The following is a 5813-nucleotide window of genomic DNA, read 5'->3' on the forward strand; positions in this document are numbered from 1 at the left end:
CTCTCCTATATACAGACATCCCTCTATATACAGACACCACTCCTATATACAGACATCCCTCTATGTACAGACACCACTCCTATATACAGACATCCCTCTATATACAGACACCACTCCTATATACAGACATCCCTCTGTATATAGACACCACTCCTATATACAGACATCCCTCTATATACAGACACCACTCCTATATACAGACATCCCCCTATATACAGACACCACTCCTATATACAGACATCCCCCTATATACAGACAAAACTCCTATATACAGACATCCCCCTATATACAGACACCACTCCTATATTCAGACATCCCTCTGTATACAGACACCACTCCTATATACAGACATCCCTCTGTATACAGACACCACTCCTATATACAGACATCCCTCTATATACAGACACCAATCCTATATACAGACATCCCTCTATATACAGACACCACTCCTATATACAGACATCTGCCTATATACAGACACCATTACTATATACAGACATCCCTCTGTATACAGACACCACTCCTATATACAGACATCCCTCTATATACAGACACCACTCCTATATACAGACATCCCTCTATATACAGACACCACTCCTATATACAGACATCCCCCTATATACAGATACCACTCTTATATACAGACATCCCTCTATATACAGACACCACTCCTATATACAGACATCCCTCTGTATACAGACACCACTACTATATGCAGACATCCCTCTATATACAGACACCACTCCTATATACAGAAAAAAAGCGATGGTTAGCACTCAACAAAAGTGGAGATGACGGTGCTAGTGAAGGGAACCAATTGCTCCAAAGTCACTGAGTTATAGAGATCACTGCACACGTACAAGAAAAATTTATGTTTGCAGGTGAAAGTTTATTTCTAGTGATTGTGAAATCAAGCGACTGGTCAATAACGTTTCGGCTAATACATAGCCTTGGTCACAACGTCGCTGCAAAAAACATAAAGATACAGCTATTTACAATCTAATATTTACAATAACAAATAAAATCATATAATACACATCATATGCATGGTTACTTGGTGCAATTCATGTACAGAGATATGGCTCTGTAGGACTGTGTAACGAAGTATACTAAAGTTGAAGTCATTTAAAACCGAGGGTTATCTATAGAGCAAGGGAATGAAAGAAGGGGTTCCATGATGGGATGACATAGGTTGACATCGAATAGTATATGACAGCCTGGTATTAGATGTATACTACAATCCAAGAGTGGTAATGGATGCTATCTGAATCTAAAGGTGCATGCAAGAAAGAAGGAGAGGGGAAGCCCACCTAGTATGCAGAATAAAGTCTCAATTCAGGGTTGAACAGGTACTGATGAGGGATTATGTCCTGTGGGAATGAAGAGTCAAGGCAATGGGGTGAATGTGACTGCTAATGTTAGGCTCTGCTGAATAGTGCTATAGATTATTACCATGTAGTTTCCATGGAAACCCCAGTGGTTGAGGCTGAAGGATTGCTCCTTAGGAAAATCCAGTGGATGGCAGTCACGTACCCAAAGCCTGTGGAAAATTATCATAATGAGGACATGTCTTGTAGATGCCATGCTCAAGTAAGGCTTGGATAGCATCTGACCTGTGCAAATATGGAGTCCAGGATTGACAATGCTTTAGAAGGTACTCCAAAGGTTGCGACGCCCCTGCGTATTTAATTATCAGACAAGGTGGCAATATAAGATATATGTTGTGAACAGCTGATATGAGATAGATAGAATCTAAGAATACTCATCTGTTGAAGACGATATGTGTCCACGAGAGGCCTGTCAGTATGTTACTGACATAGTGAAAGAGCCCTCTGGGGTCTGCTCAGCGTCTGGCGGTGATGTGTAGAGATCCTGACACAGTCCGTGTCTAGGTATGTACTGGCGCTGGCGTCTGGGCTCCCCAATAGGTCCGGTGCTGACACTCCTGTGTCCTAGCGGTATGGACCATGTGGTGCTGTCTCCATGGTCGGCGCTTAGTTATAAAGCGCCAGAGGGACATGGGACCGGAAGTGTTAGTGAACGCCGGCGCCTGCGCACTGGGATGGAGTCCATTCTCAGTAAGAGAGGTGCCGGTGACATCTGCGCGTGCGCACATCCGGTTTGCAGAGCCGGAGTGTACGAGAAGTATTAGAAGACATGGCGCATGCGTGTGTAAGGGCAGGAGGCTGAGCGGGACCATATCATGTTATATTAATGCGGGGGTGCCATGTACGGATGTTGCACAGGTTGGAAAGATAGGTGTCTTTATGTGGTGGCAACGAGTCCTACAGTGAAGCCTGTATAGTATTTAGATAAGTCATGTTCCATCCGGAACATGGTGAATGATACAATACGTACGTAGGTAGGTAAACGAGATGGTTAAATGGAACCAAACCCAGCTGAATGGCATGACACAGATTGGTGTAGTTAAACATTTACAACGGTAACTGAATCATCATTATAATATAATAGAAACCTATGAGTACCACTTTTTCTGGGGAGGCAAGCTGGAAGAATACAATAACTGTAAATGTGGTACATAGTGGTATAAAATAAACTGAGTAGGAGTCCAAACCATAGGAGCAAAAGGAAACTTAGAAGGGAATAAGCATAACTGAAGGAAACTTAGAAAAACTGAAGGAAACTTAGAAAAATTCTGCACTAAGGTGGGGAATCTTACCAACTCCACAAAGAGGATTGCTGAGTGGTTGCGTGCAACTATTCAGTGGGTCTATGGAAGAAAAAGGTATCATGTTAGCCAGTCAATTTCACGATTAAGTCCGTTAGGGCTGAGTGTGTCCAACGTATAAATCCAGTATGTTTCGCGTTGTCTCAACATCTGGATGTGGTTACCACCCCGTCTTGGTCTGTGTACTTTTTCTAACACCTGGAAACGGAGTTGCGATATGTTGTGCCTGGCCTCTTTAAAGTGTGCTGGTAGTGGTAACCAGGTTTTTCCACATCTAATTGTAGATTTGTGGCTTATGATCCTATCTCTGATGGTTTGAATTGTTTCGCCTACATACAGTAAGCCACACGGGCATTTAATGATATATACCACATAGTTTGACTCACACGTATGGTAATCCCTGATTGGATACGATTTACCCGTCCGGGGATGGACCACCTCACTCCCTTTGATGATGTTTGAACAACATGTGCAGCTCAGGCATGGGAATGTGCCCCTTCTGGTTTGTCCACTAAGTGTGCGGGTCATGGTTTGTTTAGAGGAGCCTAAGTCGGCCCTGACCAGTTTGTCCTTTAAATTGGGTGGTCTACGTAAGCACATCAGGGGGGGATTTTTGAAAATCGCTATTTTGGGGTATGCCCTAGCAAGAAGTGGCCACTGTTTGTGGATCAAGTTGTGGACTCTCTGCATGGATGGATGGTGCCCATGGACGAAAGGAAGCCTAGATGGTTTGGGAACCGGGGTCAAAGGGGAGTTGGTTACCGATAGAGCTTTGGTCATCTCTGTAGTGAGAAGTGTGCCCGGATAATTCCTGTCCTCAAATTTTTTGGACATCTCATGTAGTCTGGATTGTCTGATGGTGGGGTCAGATACTATTCTGGAGACCCTTTTGAACTGAGATCGAGGGAGACTGTTTCTGGTGGATTTTGGGTGGCAGCTGTTATATAATAAAAGATTATTTCGGTCCGTGGGTTTAGTATAGATGTCAGTGGTGAGGGTGCCACTGGCATCTTTGCAAACTTTGGTGTCTAGGAACGTGATTGCCTCCATATCATGAGAGATAGAGAATTTGAGTTCCGGTCGGACTTCATTAATGGTGTTGTAAAATGCTGTTAGGGAACTATGGTCCCCCAGCCATATGCAAAAAATATCGTCTATGTAACGATACCATTGACGGGCGAACTGTTGGAATAATGTGTTGGTATAGATGAAGTCCTTTTCGAACCGGTCCATATACAGGTTAGCATAGGCGGGCGCCATGTTGGAGCCCATGGCGGTGCCGCATGTTTGAACGTAGAAGTCGTCACCAAAGAGAAAGTAGTTTTCCCTGAGGACCAAATTGAGTAATTCAAGACAGAGTTCTTGTGAACGTGTGTCCATTCCTGCTTCAGATAATGTAAGGGAAACCGCCTCTGTGCCTGTGTTGTGTTTGATAGAGGTATATAGGCTGTTGACATCGAAAGTGCATAAAATGCTGTCAATCGGGACAGAGTTGATGTCCTGAATCTTTTTAAGAAAGTCACTCATGTCGAGGATGAAGGATTTGGTTTTGTGGGTATGCGGCGTGAGTATTTTCTCCAAGTAGATGGATATGGGATTAAGAATTGAGTCAGTGGATGCCACAATAGGGCGTCCAGGAGGATTTTGTAAATTTTTATGAATTTTTGGGAGAATGTAAATTACTGGTGTTATCGGATGGTTATTGATCAGGAATGTTTTAGTTTTAGCGTCAATAGTATGTGAGTGTTTCGTTAGGATACTGTCAATCTTTCGTCGAATGTTGTAAACTGGGTCTGATTGGATTTTTTTATATGTGGTGGTATCTGCTAGTTGTTTCTCGATCTCAGCTGTGTAGTTGCTTTTGTTCATCACTACCGTGGCCCCACCCTTATCTGCCGGTTTGATAACAATATGTTTGTTTTCCTTGAGTGCAGTCAGTGCTTGTTTTTCAAGGGGTGTCAGGTTATGTCGAATTGGAAGAAAACCTAGGCGTTGGTCACGGATTGTTTCCTTAATGTCTCTGTCTAAGAGAGTTATGAAGGTCTCGACCGCGTGGTTGGTTTTAGGGGGCATGAACTTGCTGGGGTTCCTAAGCCCCAATGAGTCTAACGTCATAGGTGGCCCCCTGTCTCTGTCTGGTACTGCGCCTAGTGTATTCCCAGTGGAGTGAGGACTATCCTCAAAATGTATTTTGAGACGTATACTGCGGTAAAAACTCTGTAAGTCCTTTTCTAACTGAAAAGAATCCCATCTAGGAGTTGGGCAGAAGGACAGACCCTTATTAAGCACCCTTAGCTCAAGGGGGGAGAGAGAATAGTCGTAGATATTTACTACCAGGTTTGGACCCCTACCTGTGACCGGAGAGTCATCTGGCGTTCTCGATCCTTTCCTTCTCGACCTCCTGGTGCGCGACCGCTTTGGCCTAAAAAAGCCGCTTTTGCTGTAGTTCCACCGACGTCGCTTCCGGACCCAGGAGAGGATCCCCCGGCCGGTGAGGAGTCCCCGGAGGCTGTAAATCTCTGTGCTGGGCGACGCGATCTCCGAAAGGTTTGCCTGTTGGTAGTTTCGTCCCATCGATAGACTTTGTTGTTTAGATAATCCTCGGTGTCTCTTTGGAATTTCGTTCTTTTCCTCTCTTCCAAGTTTTTTTGATGTGATGCTAAGATAGAGTCCACTTTGTTCTTTAAGGTATTAAACTCCGAACTGGACAGAGTAGAGGTCAGCTGCGTCTCGATGGTTGCGACTTTTTCTTCCGTTTCCTTTATAGCCTCCTGTAAGAATTCAACAGTCAGTAAAATAATATCAAAGGAACACTTGTTGAGTATTTTTTGAAATGTAGTGCAGTATCGGTCGTTGTCAGAGAATAGAGTTGGTCGGAGGTTACACCGTAGGCCTCGTGGTATCTTCCCCTGCCGATGGTACTCCCCAAGGGTGGCACAGTGCAGATCGTAGGCTATGAGTCTCTTTTTCTCCTTCTCCCAATCTCTTGTCTTTATATCCCTATTCGGTATATGTAGGAAATCTGCTTTTGTTTTTATTCTGGACAGGATTGTTGATCCTGTAGCATCATCGTACACGTGTGTCTCAGATGACATGTGTTCAGTTGGTGCTTATAACCAAAAAT

The 5813-nt window shown here is 44.0% G+C and overlaps 1 long non-coding RNA gene across 1 annotated transcript; it reads right to left on the reverse strand.

Moving 5' to 3' along the window:
- Positions 1-950: 950 nt before the first annotated feature.
- Positions 951-5201, reverse strand: LOC143818216 (uncharacterized). The gene is made up of 3 exons (XR_013224387.1): positions 5041-5201; positions 2681-2731; positions 951-965 (listed from the first exon to the last, which is right to left on the reverse strand). It is a non-coding gene; the product is annotated as an uncharacterized LOC143818216 (long non-coding RNA).
- Between the last annotated feature and the right edge of the window lie 612 nt (positions 5202-5813).

This window comes from Ranitomeya variabilis, chromosome 3 (assembly GCF_051348905.1).
Source record: "Ranitomeya variabilis isolate aRanVar5 chromosome 3, aRanVar5.hap1, whole genome shotgun sequence".
In the NCBI taxonomy this organism is placed as follows: domain Eukaryota; kingdom Metazoa; phylum Chordata; class Amphibia; order Anura; family Dendrobatidae; genus Ranitomeya; species Ranitomeya variabilis.